Here is a 15399-nt window from a genome sequence, read left to right as displayed (position 1 = left end):
TTTTTGTTTTTGCTTCCCTCCAAATCGCAGGGCTCCTCCTGCCTCTGCCTCCCAAGTGTAGGGTTCACAGGTGTGGGCCTCCACACCTGCAGCTGCCGCCGTGGTTTTTAGGGAGTCCCCTGAAGGCAGCATGGCACCATCGGTGTCATGTTTCCCAAGCTATCTCCTGTCACTGCGTGAAGTGACTTGATGTCTGTGCTTAGGAGTAACTTGGAGTTAAGGCTGTCACTGCTCTAGTGTGGGACACCAGAGCCCTAGTTAGCACGTGCCTGCCTGTGGTCATGTTTTGTTTCATGATTCATCTACAAGCAGCTTTTCTGCTTTGTAAAAGGGAGTTTGCTTTCTAAACATATTGTGACCTAAATGTGGATTCACTCCATTATGTGAGCTTTTTAATTTAATGTGTTGACTTTGTAAAACTTTCTTGAGGAGAAGCAGATGTTGAATTGCACAGGGCCCGTGTATGTCATTTTATTTAGATATGGAGAAAGAAAAAGCAGACATTTGTAAAATAGCTTTAGCTTAGTTATCAGTTAGTTATAGTGCAACTTGGCTATGTGGGAGGGAGACTTAGACCTTTATTTTTCTGACTCAAGACTGTTCCTCTTATGTGCTACTATAGCAAATGTAATTCTTCTAGTCTTTCAGTGAAACTTGCCTCATGACATTATATAGCATAGTCTTTACTTTTCAGAAGATGAAAGGATGTGCCATAGTTTTCTGTCTGAACTTCCTTAAAAATAATTTTTAATCAACTGTAAATATTATACCTACTACTGTTGAAAGTAACTTTGTTACATTGCACCATATAGCTTAACAAAATTGAAATTCTGTAATACTTCCAAAGTGACTGCTGCTTAAATTTCCATGTGAAACTTATTTTATGCATGTTCATTTTGTGTGCTGGTTGCTATCTTAAAGTTTGTTTTGGTGTTAGGTCTTGTGTGTTGTGCCATGTTCACTAGGCAAGCAGATTTTCCTCAGACTTCATATTCTGTTTAGGAGAAAATGAGACCATCTACTTTGAAAAGCTGTGTTTAGGAGTGGACTGTAGAGTTGGCTAAAGTGGAGGGAAGACCATGTTAGCTTTTATACTGAGGTGAGTAATGCTTGCTGCGGTGGTGATCATTTCTCTCCGAGGTCCAAGTTTGGGAGCTCCTGTTGCTGCTGTCAAGGAGACCCTTAACTACCTGCCAGTCACAACCAAGACTTTGAACATGAAAAGATTTGACCAACAACATAGGTTTGGCTTGGGCTTTAATATTTTTGAAATATATTCTTCGCTTGAATTTCTTGTGTTTTTGAGGATAAGGATGTTTTATGCTTCTTGAGCTAATTTTATAACATTTAATATATAACCTGTTTATATGTAAAATCTTTTGTACAGGGGTGGGAAGGCATAATGAAAAAACTCATTTGTACATAGTGAACTGTACGGCAGACTGGAGTGGAGGAAACCAGGAGTATCAGTCACTTTGTTTGCAGGCTCCGGGTGTCCTTTGAAAGTCACATCAGAACAACCAATCTCTTCGTGTGTCTGTGGCTTGTTTGCAGAAAAGCAAAGTGACAGGGAGGAGCACAAGTAGTAGGACATGTGCCCGAGGTGTTTTCTGAAGGGCTTCAATCCGCTCCTGGACCACGCGCTCAGTATGCTGTGCTTTGAGTAGAAAAGAACGTTAGTTTTTATTTGTCCATTGTGTGATTAACCCTTAGGGCAGGACCTTACCAACTGATGACAAAGTGTGTTCTTCCTGTGCATCTGTTCCTGCTCTTGGGTCTGCTTGTTAATGGTTTCATGGAAGCAATCAGCAATATGTGATAGGAACTGCTGCATTATATATTATCCTTGTGGAACTGAGATATTGAAACAGAACTTCAATTTTTTCTTTTTCTAGTGTAAGATACTTAAGCATTTCCACTGTTGGGAGAAAAACATATGGGTATTTTGTATTGTATCTTGTTTAAAAGGACAGTCTTTTTTAATCTTCCCACTTAAATGGCTTTTAAAAATACATAATACAATTTGAAGCCTGTTTAGAAATAGAATTAAATGTCATACATAGTGTTACTGTTTTGGGATTAGGAAGTGATCAAATATAAAACATTTTAAAATTAAGCCCAGAAAACAAAATAGTGTTTAAAGTTAGTTTAGTATAAAAGAAATTTATAAGATTTTGTCTTCAATATAGATACCTCACTTTGAAAAAACAGAAAGCACAGCACACTTCAAGTACTTCTCATGCAAACACCCTACTAAAGTAATTGCTAGCCCTAGGACGTGGTTTGCGTTGTTGAGTCTTTTCGCAGTCTGAAGGCAGCGGACCAGTCCTCAGTTAGGCCTCGGTCTCCGGCCTGGGAAGGCAGTGAGTGGAAGGCCCTCTGCAACTACTGAAGCAAACTGACTGCGTTATAGAGCGCAATTCAACTGGTGATTTTGCCAGTGTGTATGGTTTTATGACTAAAATTGCTGTGGTTGGTTGCATTATATGACACACAAAACTGTCCTCTACCTCACGTGAAATAAATATTTTATATGGTTTTACTAAAAAAAATATTCATCTATCTGGTTACTTAGTTTACAAATTTTGGATTATATTTATTGAAACATGACATACTGTGCTCTTAGCTTATACCTCAATTGTATTTTGTGCTGTTTTCCATTTTCATGCCTTGTACATAACTTGTATAGATTGTGGATGATATTCCCAATAAAAGCTTTTAATGCCGATGAGATTTGGCTCAGGTTGTTTCAGTATCAGCTGCTGACTTTCTTGTCCCGCAAGATGGACATTTTCCTTTGTTTGTTTGGTTGGTTGGTTGGTTGGTTGGTTGGTTGGTTTTTCGAGACAGGGTTTCTCTGTGAAGTTTTGCGCCTTTCCTGGAACTCACTCTGTAGCCCAGGCTGGCCTCGAACTCACAGAGATCCGCCTGGCTCTGCCTCCTGAGTGCTGGGATTAAAGGTGTGCGCCACCAATGCCCGGCCATTTTCCTTTACTTTTAAGTGAACTTACCTGTTTCTATGTGTGAGTGCTCATGTGTATGTATGTTTACCATGTGAATGGCTGATGCCCATGGAAGCAAGAGAGAAGGTTGTAAGGTAGGTGCTGGGAACTGAGCTGGAGTCCTGTAAGAGCATCCAGTGTACCTAACTGCCCAACTGTCCCTCTGGCCCCCATTCCTCTTTCTGTGCTGTACATGCACAGATGAACATGGAACATTCTTTTATTATGAATTATAAACTTTTATGTAATATTTGAGCATTTTGTGATTGGTGTGCCCCTTGGCCCCTTGCTTTAATGTTGCTCCCAAGTCCCTGGCATGTTATTTCTTAGCACCACACATAGTTTCTGAGAGTCAAAGCCAAGAGTAGGTGGGCTGGGTGTTTTGACTTGGGGTGATGTCATCTGAGCTTGACTAGGGTGGGGGGCCTGCTGTAGGTGAGCTCGTGTGGGTGGGCAGTCTTCCACATGTGGATGTTTTCGTGGCTCTTGATGGCATGGCGGTGTGGAACCTGACTCACCCAAATCAGTGACCAGGAGGAAAGCAATGCTTATTTCCTTATGACCAAGATTCCAAGACACGCAGTCACTTGCCTCTCCTCCTCGTGTGTTAGAAATGGGTCACTAGTGGCCGTGGCATGTGCTTTTAATCCCAGCATTTAGGAGGCAGTAACAAGTGGAGGCCAGCCTTGTATACAAAAGTGAGTTCTAGGACAGCCAGGCCTATACAGAGAAACCCTGTCTCCAAACCAAAAGTCAACAAAGAAAAGAAATGGGTCACTGAGTCCAGCTCATACTCAGCAGGAGGAGTTTTTATAAAGGCACACATACCAGAAGACAGCAGTCACCAGAGGTCATGGTGTGGTAGTGATACTCTGCACGACTTCCTTTCTATGGCGTACATTGACACATTGAACCACTTGATGGGTGTCACTCTGCCACTGGACACATTCAGTGTTGCAGTCATTATTTCCACACTATCAGTTACTGAGCTGTAACTCCCCTGCTTTACTTTGTGTTTAATTTGCTGCTTCTGTACTTGGATGGAGTGAAAATGTTTGTCCTTTGTGTCTGGCTTAACCAGTTGGTATGCTTTCAGTATCTACATGTCACACATCCAAACTTACTCCTTTTACCACTGAATGTGTTTATACTGTAGTCTGTCTATGCCTTTGCTGGTGGCTATTGGGTTGTTTCTTCTTCGTAGCTCTTGTGATTAATACTACCTGACTTAATTTACAAGTTATGTTTTTTGTTGTTTGGTTGGGTTTTTTGTTTTTTGTTTTGTTTTGTTTTTGTTTTTCGAGACAGAGTTTCTCTGTGTAGTTTTGCGCCTTTCCTGGATCTCCCTCTGTAGATCTGGCTGGCATTGAATTCACAGAGATCCGCCTGCCTCTGCCTCCTGAGTGCTGGGATTAAAGGTGTGTGCCACCACCACTCAGCACAAGTTGTATTTTTTAAGTTCATGCTTCAACTATTAATTTTACAACTATTCAAGGAGCTGGAAATGTCCACAGGGCTGTACCTTACTTGTCCACCAGAAAGGCAGTGAAACCATACCAGCTTCTCTACATCCTGAGATGTGAGAATGTGGGACTTTTTATTTTATCAATAATAGTTGTCCACAGGCATATGAAATGTGATTTCTTTGTGGGTTGACCTGCATTGCTAAAGTGACTAATGATGTTGATCCCCCTTTCTTGTCCTTATTAGCTACTTGTATACTTTTGGAGACAAATCCTCAAACCATTCATTTTAAAAATTGGCTTCTGTTGTGCCTTGTTGAATGGTGTGAGTCCCTCGTCTTAGTCAAGGTTTCTTTCCTGTGCTGAAAATTGAACCCAGGGCCTCTTGATGCTGAGCAAAAATATTCTTTATCTTAGTTCTTTGTCAGAATATGGCTTGCATATATTTTCTATCATTCTGATTTGTCATTTTCATTGTAGTCTTACTTTGCTTAATGCCATGACAAAATACCAGCCAAAAGCCATTTAGGAAGGAAGGGTTTGTTCTAGCTCAAACTTTCAGGGGATACAGTCTTCCACTTGAAGAAAGCGTAGTGTCAGGAGCTCCAGGCAGCGTGTCACATTGCATCTGCTGTCAGGAAGTAGAGGGCTGACTGCTGGTGTTCAGCTTGCTTGCTCCTTTTTGTTCAGTCTGAGGCCTGCATCGTAGGTTGACCCAGGGAATCATCATACCTTTGATGAGTAAGTTTTGAAATTTAATAACCCAGTTTACTTTTACTTTGTTACTTGTGTATTTTGGTGTCATAGTAATGGCTGTTAAATTCAATGTCACTAATCTTTGATCAGTTTTCATATATGATGCAAAAATCCCTTCTTCCTTCCTCCTCTCCTCTTTTACATGTGGATATCCAGTTTTCCTAGCCCTCTTGTTGAAAAAAGACAAAACACAAAACCCCACCTCTCTTTGTCCCATCAAATGGTCTTGGTACCTGTGTTTGAAAAATCACTCAACTGTACCATGTAAGCCTATTTCTGGCTCTTTTGTATCTGTTCTTACATCAGAAATACCCTGTTTTAACATAGAGCTTTGAAGTAAGTGTGAAAATGAGGACTTGTGAGTCATAAATTTCTTTCTAAAACAGTTTCACTGAGTGGCCTGGCTGGCCTGGAACTCACAGAGATCCATCTGCCTCAGCGTCTCCAGTGCTAGGATCATGTGTACTACCATGCTTGGCTCCAGATTTGCATTCTTGCAGCTTTGATAATTGGTGTCCTTTGGGTTCATACCAGTTTTATAATGATTGTGATTTTGATAGGATTGCACTAAATCTAGGGAATGCTTTGTGTGGTAGTGCCAGTCTGTTGAAATTAAATCTTATGGAATGTGAACTTGAGGTGTCTCTCTACTTAGGTCTTTAATTTCATTCAGCATTGTTTGTAGTTTTCAGTCCACATGTGGGGTTCTTTTGTTTTCAGGGCATAGAATGCAACTGAGTTTTATATGTTTATTTTGTAGCCTGGCACTTTGCTGAGTGGATTTATTAGCTCCCTTGTTCTCTCTCTCTCTCTCTCTCTCTCTCTCTCTCTCTCTCTCTCTCTCTCTCTCGTATGTTGAGTGTGTGAGTGAGTGTGTGTGTGTGTCTGTCTGTCTGAGGTCCTTGATCATTCTTAATGACAGATTTTAATGATTCCGTCTTCTTATCACTGGTCTGTTAAAACTTTTCTATTCATGACTTTATCTTGGTGGATAAATGTGTCCAATAACACGAATTTTCTCCTGGTTGTCCAGCTGCCATGTGACAGTCACACTTAATCTTCTGTCCTGTACTTCTGCTGGGTTGATTGGAATGAATGCAATTTCGTTTTGATTCTCTATTTTACTCAGTCCAGCTGAAGTTTTTTGATTGTTTTCCTTTAACAAGGAATGATTACTTTTGAAGCTATCCAAACCATTTTTAAAAAATTATTTAATTTTACTTTATGTGTGTTGGTGTTTTGCCTATGTGAGGGTGTCGGGTCCCTTAGAACTGGAGTTACAGACAGTTGTAGGTGCTGGGAATTGAACCTGGGTCCTCAGGAAGAGCAGCCCATGCTCGAACCTCTGAGCCATCTCTCCAGCCCCAAGGGAGTCCCAACCTTTTATGTTGCTTCTCTGGTCTCCCTTTAATCCTTTCTCCTCCGTGTCACCCTGTTCTGCCTACAGTTTCAGGCTTCTCTCAGGCATCATCTTGTAGATAATGTCAGATATAATGTCAGGTTGTTTGGGGTCTTTAAGATTGAAGAATACTAACTATAGTGTATGTGTTGGTGATCGTTTGAGGATAGAGGACATGTTTGTGGTGTTGGTTCTCTCTCTCTCTTTTTTTCTGGGTTCTGAGGATCACGCTCAGGTTGGCAGGCCTCTCGCTGCCCTAAGGAGTCATTTTAAATGTTGGTATGTATCACCATAACGTCCCTTCTTAGCATTACTGTGGCTGCATACAGTGAGTCCTGGCAAACTGTTTGTTTTCAGTTGTCTCAAATGAAAAATACTTTTAAGTTTCCTTTTTTTTTTTTGACTCACTGGAATTTTGTTTGTTTTTAGTTTTTATTTTAGGAACTGTATTTGGTTTCACAAACTGGGAAGTCTTTGCAATTTCTCCTGTTACTGATTTCTAGTTTTACACTATGGTGGTGAGAAAAGATTGTTTTTACATTTTGGTTTTCGTGTGCATGGAATTTCATTTTCCTTCTGTTTCCTTTCATCCTTGTGTACATGTCTGCATGTGTGCCTTGTGGTTTGAACCGGGCTGCCATGCTGTACATATACTCTTATCTACTTACTGTTGAGCATCTCCCTTAGTGTCCTTAACATTTTCAGTCTGTGCCTTTAAAGGTGGAATGAGTAAGCACTATCCACTGAGATACCCTCTCTCTCTCTGTGTCTCTCTCTTTTTAAAAGATCTATCTATCTATCTATCTATCTATCTATCTATTTATTATGTATATAGTGTTCTGTCTGCACATGTCCCTGCAGGCCAGAAGAGGGCACCAGATTTCATTACACATGGTCATGAGCCACCATGTGGTTGCTGGGAATTGAACTCAGGACCTTTGGAAGAGCAGTCAGTGCTCTTAACTTCTGAGCCACCTCTCCAGCTCCCCCTATCTCTTTTTAAAAAGATTTATCTTATTTCAAGATTGTGTGTGTGTGTGTGTGTGTGTGTGTGTGTGTGTCTGTCTGTCTGTCTGGGAGGGAGGGAGGAAGGAAGGGAGGGAGGGGGAAGAAGGGAGGAAGAGAGTAGGGGAGGGGAGGGGAAGGAAGGGGAGGTTAGAGGAGGGGAGGGGAAGGAAGGGGAGGTTAGAGGAGGGGAGGGTAAGGAAGGGGAGGTGAGAGGAGGGGAGGGGAGGAGAGGAAAGAGAAGAGAAGAGAAGAGAAGAGAAGAGGTAACAAGCAGGTACCAGAGGGAAAGGGGTCAGATTTTCAGGAACTAGAATTACAGGAAGTTTTAGCCCCCAATGTGTGTGCTGGCAATTGAGCTCAGGTCTACTGCAAGAGCAGCAAGTATTCATGGGGCCTGGAGAGAGGCCTGTGCTTCTCTTCAGAGTGCTTGCTGCTCCTGCAGAGGACCTGGGTTCAATTCCCAGCACCTCCATAGCATCTCACAGCCACCTGTAGCTCTAGTTCCTGGGGTTCTGGCACCCCAGGCACTGCATGCATGTACACATGCAGGAAAAACACCCATATAAACATTTTTTGAATTTTTAAATTGATTAACAAAATTTCCCTCCCTCCTCTTCTCCCATCCCACCCCCTCCCCATCCAGTTATCATTTCATAAGGACACTTGCTCACCCATGTTCATAGCAGTTTATTTGTAATAGTCAGAACCTGCAAACAACCTAGATGTCCCTCACCCGAGGAATGGATAAAGAAAATGTGGTACATTTATACACTGGAGTGTTACTTAGCTGTTGAAAACAGTGACATCAGGAAATTTGAAATCAAATGGATGGAACTAGAAAAAAATCATCCCGAGTGAGATAACCCAGACCCAGAAAGCAAACATGGTATGTACTCACTCATAAGTGGATATTAACTGTAAAGTAAAGGACAACCATGCTACAGTCCACAGACCCAGAGAGGCTAGGAAAGAGGAAGGCCAAGGAGGGATGCTTGGATCTCCCTGGGAATGGGAAATAGAGATCTCCTGGGTGGACTGGGGCCAGGTGGGGACTGGGAATGTGAGGGAATGGGTTGAGGGGTGGATGGAGGAGGAGAGTAATAAAAGAGATGACTAGAAAGGGGTGCATCTGGGGTCAGGTAGACATACAAACATCTTTTTATCCTTTTAAAGAGCAGCAGCAATCTTAAGCAGTCAGCTCTCCAGACCTCCCTGTGTCATTTTATTGGAGAACTGAAATCGTTACATTCACGCTCTGTAGGTGGGGTCAGGGAGTGGTGTGGTGCACAGACAGATATGCAGGATAAACATTCATAGGCATAAAAATAAATTAAAATAAACCAAACACACCTGTGAGCCTTGCGTAGGCCATCAACTGCTGTGGACTCCAGAGTGCTCCTGGCACAGCCGTGCCTGGAAGCAAGAACTCTGCGCCACTCCCAGCCCTTCTTCCTCCCTCCCTCTCCCTTCCCCTATTTCTTTATTCCACCGTGCTCACTGAGCCTTAGAGGGGTTGATAATGGCTATGGATGTCCCGTTATGGCTGAGAGTCAACAGTTACTTACCAGCACTCTGACCAGTTAGTTATCAGTCTCTGTAGTCACCATTCTGAAAAAAACAGTTTCTCTGACCAAAGCCAACAACAGCATTAATAACCTACAAGCACAAACAAGGCTGTTTAGAAACAATTTGACAGGTACAAATTAGCAGAACTGCAGTAGCTGCCCCGTAGGCCTATCCCCTCCCAAGCCTTTGGTAGGCTTACAGCACCAGATGTGAATTTCCTGCCCGTGGAGTGGGCCAAAAGTCTAACCACAAAGTGATTGGTTACCTCCATGACAATCCCGCCGCTTAGCCCCAGTGGGTTCTTCTTGCCTACGTGGTCAGAACTGGACACATTGTGAAACAAGATTTCGATGGCAGCTCTCTTCCAGCAGTCTGCAGAGCATGTTCTGGCACTGTGAGGGCTAGCTAGTAGAAAGGAAGTTTCCAGACCAGTTGTAGCTGATTGCTCTGTGTCCTGAAACAAAAGTATGTGGTGTCCTCAGCAATAGGGTCTTACTACCAAGTGCTGGCAGACATCCAACATCAATGCCTGAATTATTCTTCTGGGAGCCTCTGGGCCTCCCTAGTTAACAATTTATAGTGGGGGCCCCACTCCTGACTTGGGTTTTTTGTTTAATAACTCATGACTGTTGGGTGCAGCTTAATCCACTCACACAGGGTATCTTGGTTGAAACGCTTAAAAATTAATTTTTGATTAAGTTGTCAACTATCACATACATTTTGTTTTTGATAACTACATTTTTTTACATTGCATGTCTCTCAACAAATCATTGCAGATTTTATTATTTTTAATAGTTTTGTGCTTTGAGCTTTTTATCAACAATGCATGAATGATTTATTTGCATGCCACCCTTGCAGTACTTGAGTGTACTGAATTTGAAGTGTCCTTCATTTTTCTAGTGAGTTTTATATTTTCATATGTATAAAACATTCTCTTCTTTCCATTTGAAGAACTCTCTTTAGCATTTTTTGGTCAAGTCTGGTGGTGATGAAGGCCATTAGGTTTCTGTTTGGGCAGGTTTCCTTCCCTCCTTCATTTCTAGGGCTTTGCTATTGACCTTCCACTCCCTCTGGACACCTCCCTCCTCCTTCCCTCTATCCTTCCTATGGTCTTTCCTCCACATTCAAAAGCATCTCTCTGCTTCTCTTTATTTCTTATCATTTCAGCTATCCCGTCTACCAGTTCAGTTTCTCCTGCGAGTGTGGATCAGTGCTTCAGCTTTACTGTCCTTTGAACATGTGACACACCCCATGGACTCACCAGCTTGGACACTTGGTGTTCGGTTGGCGGCCCTGTTATGTAAGATTGTAGAACCCTTAGGATGTGGAGCTTTGGTGGAGGCAGTGGGGGCACTTTTAGAAGCCAGCTCCACTTGTCTACTTTGTGATGACTGTTACAGCCCATGCAACTCAGGCTCCTGATGCCCTACCTCTCCTCATGATGAACTGTCTTCCCTTGAACCTTAAGTCCAAATAAGCCCTCTATTAAGTTTCTGTCGGGACTTTTGGTCACAGGAATGAAAAGGTAAATAACAATATCAAGACTTCATCTAATACCTGTGCTTCTCCAGGGATGGTTCCTGTTAATCTTTTGGTGACTGCTTCTTTTTATGAGACAGAATCTGCCTGAGTAGCCCCCAGGCTGGCCTCAAACTCACAGAGATCTTCCTGCTACTGCCTCCTGAGTGCTGGGATTAAAGGTGTGCACCGTTATGCCTGGCATTCTTTTGAATGTGTAATATTTCCCTGCTCCTTTGTATGTCTTAGTGAGTTTTGTTTCCATCTGGGTATATGAAAAATTATAATTTGGTAACTCTGGAAATCAGATACCTTTTTCTCCAGAATTTGTTGGCTTTTTGTTTGTTTCTTTTGTTTGTTTGTTTTTTGTTTTTTTTTTTTTCCAGCACTGAGGACCGAACCCAGGTCCTTGCGCTTGCTAGGCAAGCGCTCTGCCACTGAGCTAAATCCCCAACCCTTGTTTGTCTGTTTTTTGAGACAGGATTTTCTCTGTGTAGCCCTGGCTGTCCTGGGACTAGCTTCTGTAGACCAGGCTGGCCTTGAACTCACAGAGATCCACTTGCCTCTGCCTCTCAAGTGCTGAGATTAAAGGCGTACACCACTGTAAGGACTGTGTCATTAATTACATCACTAGCCTGCAACAGCATCCCAGCCTAAAAAGTGGGCTTGCCCTCTGCCCTCTCTCTTTCAGCACTCTCTCCCTCCATATTCTGTCCTTCTGCGGGTCTCCCTCCCTCCCTCCCTCCCTCTCCCTCCCTCCCTCCCCCCTCCCTCCCTCCTTTTCTCTCCCAATAAAGCTCTAGAAAGTTAACTATGGCTCTTGATTCTGCGGCAGCCAGAGCGCCACCCCTTAACCAACAACCCTCACCTGGCTTTTCTTTTAACTGTTAAGAGCCACACTGGCTTGTTTGTCCTGAGCTTCCCTAGACTACTTTTATAAAGATTATTTATCATGGGGGGCATGATAAATTTCTATTAATTTTTCTCATATTTAACTAAGGCTTTGATGAGTTTTCTTAAAGAACAGAAGCTAAACCAAGAAAGAAGGAAACAAACAAACAAAAATCCAGAAAACAATGAAGAAATACAGAAAACCAAAACAGATTAAGAAATGCCCAACTTCGTCCCCCAGTCTTTGCAGCTCAAGTGTCTGGGCACTTTTTCAACTCTCAGCTGAGATCTTAAAGGTCAGCCTGCAGTTGCCTTAGGTTTGGGATTAATCCAAGATGAATGCTCAAGGCTTTCTCAAGGCTTCTCAAGGCTTCTCTGGGCGTGTGTCTTGCCTGGGCATGTGTGTTGCTTTCCTGGTTCCCTTACAAACACAGTTTCTTTGAATGTCTTGTTTGCCAGAAGAATTTTTCTCCAACCTCTGCAGTCCTTAGATACTCTTTAAAAGACAAAAGCAAGGGCTGGAGAGAGGGCTCAGCGGTTAAGAGCACTGACTGCTCTTCCAAAGGTCCTGAGTTCAATTCCCAGCAACCACATGGTGGTTCACAACCATCTGTAATGAGACCTGGTACCCTCTTCTGGCCTGCAGGGACATGTGCAGACAGAGCACTGTATACATAATAAATAAATAAATCTGTAAAAGATCAAAAACAAAACAAAACACACACACACACACACACACACACACACACACACACACACACACACACGGTCTCCTGTACCCTAGGCTGACCTTAAACTTGCTATGAAGCTAAGGGTGACCTTGAATTATTGTTCTGTCTCTATCTCTGAGAGCTATAATCATCATGCCCAGTTTATGTGGTGCTGGGGACTGGACCCAGGGCTTCGAGAATGCTAGGCAGGCACTGTCCCAACCAGGCTGTACCTCTAGCCCCAAGGGAGTCTTTTGAGTGTTTCTACCAGCTGTATTTTTGTTCAGAACTTCTGTGAGCATGTAGTCAACCTTTGTGTCCCTCATCTACAGTGTCAGCAAACATCCACCCCAGAGAGGCGCTATTGGAACTTTACTCCCTAGCTCTGGGAGGCCCAGCATACTAGGTTCAGACACTTATGCAGACACATCCATTAAAACAATGGTAGAAAGCAGCAAATGGTTCCTGGGTGTGCGTGTATCAATGTCTTCCTCAGTCATTCTCTATCTAACTTTCTGAGACACCGAACCAGAAGCTCACTGAAGTTGGCTACACTAGCTGGCCACTGAGCCCCAGGGATCCTCCTGTCTCCATCCCCTCAGCACTGGGGCTACAGATAGGAACTGCTGAGCCTGGCTTTTGACATGGGTGCTAGAGATCTGAACTCAGGTCCTCCTTGTGTGCAGCAAGCACTGTATTGACTGAGCCATCTCCCAGCCACTTCAGAGACTTCATGGCCATTGCCAAATTGGGAAGTACAGATGCAGAAGTCCGTGACCTCCTCAGGCCAGCCTTGAGACATTGGTCTGCAGAGCTAAGTGGCCTTGGTCAAGGTGGTTCTGCTTGATCAGATCTCAGCCCGAGTTTTACAGGGTGCTTTGAAGGAAGAAGTCCTTACGGCTTGAGGGCACAAACCAATCCCTAAGGAATGACTCTTCTGGTTGGTGGGGGTGAGGGTTGGGGTGGGGGCTGACCTCACTGGTGATCTGTCTGCAGGCTCTGCGGTTCCTGGAATGTCAGGTGAGTGCTGGTTTAGGACAGTGACTGGGATGCTTCAGGCATCTTTCAGGGGTCTGACCCAGGACATTGTAAAAGCTGCTGATTCAGTTACTCTTATCTTTGTCTCTTGCACCACAGGAGAAGGGTTAGGTAACAGGCTTTTAGACAGACACACCTTAGTGACCAACATACCTGCAAAGAGTCACGCAGGTGACCTCCAAAGAAACAAGTACCACATGGGTGCTCACCCCACTTTTAGTTATGTTGTGGGCCTATATGAGGAGTCAGTGCCCTCGAACAGAAGCACTTTCTAAGTGTCTGGTCTGAGATCACAACAGTTGTACACACTCCATTTCAAATAAGGTCTGTTCCTCCTCTGGTTTGAGGAAGGGACTGGACTGTGGCTGTCGTGATGGGTGGGGATGGGCCAGATGTGAAATTCCTTCAGGGCTTCCCTGTCATTTTGAAGGTGGCATTTTCCTCTTGGCTGTGTTTGCTCAGCTGCTGCAACATTTTCCCTACTTCACAGAGCTCTGAAAATGCTGGTTCTGACAAGTTTTTCTTTCTTTCTTTTCCTGTTTGGGGGGAACCAGTGGCTCCAGCCTCCTGCTCCACCATTTCATCACTGCTGACCTGTTTAACCGTACATCTTCAGAACCTTGTCTCTCAAGTGATAGGCGGCCGTTTGGCCATATGCTCTTGGCCACACTAACTGGAATAATGGGAGAAAGCGTCACTCCAGACCGAGAGCTAGGAGATGGGGCAGTGGGGGTTGTCTTTAGTAAGAGGTTGCTTGCTAAAGGAAGGAACCAGAATATTACCCTCAGAAGATCATGGTTGACAGTAGGAGCTCTTACATATTACAGCTGGAGCTTTCTGTTGGAGAGATGTAAGGGCCTGAATTTAACTCAGAAGATGATTGCTTTGCTCTGGCCTGACACCCACACTGTGACTTGTAGGAATGAGTCAGACAGGCCTTCTGCCCTTGAGGAACTTCCAGATAACTGAACAAAGCCCAGTGGGTGAGCTCAACAGCAGAGGTCTTCCAGGGCACCAAGCTGAGGGGTCTACCAGCTCAGCATAGAGGCTTGGAAGCTTTCTGATCAAGAGGACGCCCGAACTGAGTTTTCAGAGATTCAGTAAATGTGGTCACTTCATCTTCACCCCTAAAGATGAGAGACCTTGTCAAGGGAAGGAGACTCTGATGGGTGCATTCTAAGCAGAATGCTGCATGAGGATAGGTGAGGGGCTTTTGGGCAACATGTAGCATTACACTTAACTATGAAAACATCTTTGCCTAACAGGGAGCTAAAACTTACTGTGTGTGTGCATGTGAGTGTGAGTGTGTACACATGTGTAGTGTGTGTGTGTGTTGCCCACACTTGTATGTGCAGAGGCCAGAGGTTGATACTGGGCATCTTGATTTATCTCTCAGTACCTCGTGTTTGAGATAAGGTCTGTTTCTCACTGAACCTGGGCTAGCTGTTTAGGCTAGACTGGCTGGCCAGCAATCCCCCCAGAATCCATCAACCATTTTCATGGGTGGCTGGGATCCGAAGACAGGTCCTCATTTTTGTACAGCAAGTCTTTCACCCACTGAGTTATCTCCCCATCCTGGAAGACATGTTTTAATAGGAGAATTTACAAGGCTCTGTGAGGACACTGAAAGGCCATTTTGTAGGAGATTTTTGGGTTGTAAATGGGTGGAAATTAACAGCAGAAAAAGCCATTTCCAGTACTGTGAAGAGTTAGGAATGGGGCATTGAGGACGGGAACACTTGGCATTCTTCCATGAGAAATGGCCAGAGGTCAGCTGGGTGAGATGGACATTGGATGAAAGGGGTCTGCACCCATGGGCTGTTTGTAGTGTAGAAGCCTGAAGGGTTTGTGTGGTTTTTGTGTCCTTAAGGGTTTTGTGTATGTGTGTGTATGAAGATCTTATTAACCCTGGATAACATCAAACTCATTCTGCCTCCACTTTTGGAGCACTGGGATTAAAAGTGTGTGCCACCATGCCCTGCATATCCTTAGTATTATTTTTAAAGTTTGATTTTACTTTAATTATGTGTCTTGGTGTGTGTCTCTGT

Source organism: Onychomys torridus, chromosome 6 (genome assembly GCF_903995425.1).
Source record: "Onychomys torridus chromosome 6, mOncTor1.1, whole genome shotgun sequence".
In the NCBI taxonomy this organism is placed as follows: domain Eukaryota; kingdom Metazoa; phylum Chordata; class Mammalia; order Rodentia; family Cricetidae; genus Onychomys; species Onychomys torridus.
The sequence above is the reverse complement of the archived record's forward strand: the minus strand, read 5'-3'. Positions refer to the sequence as shown.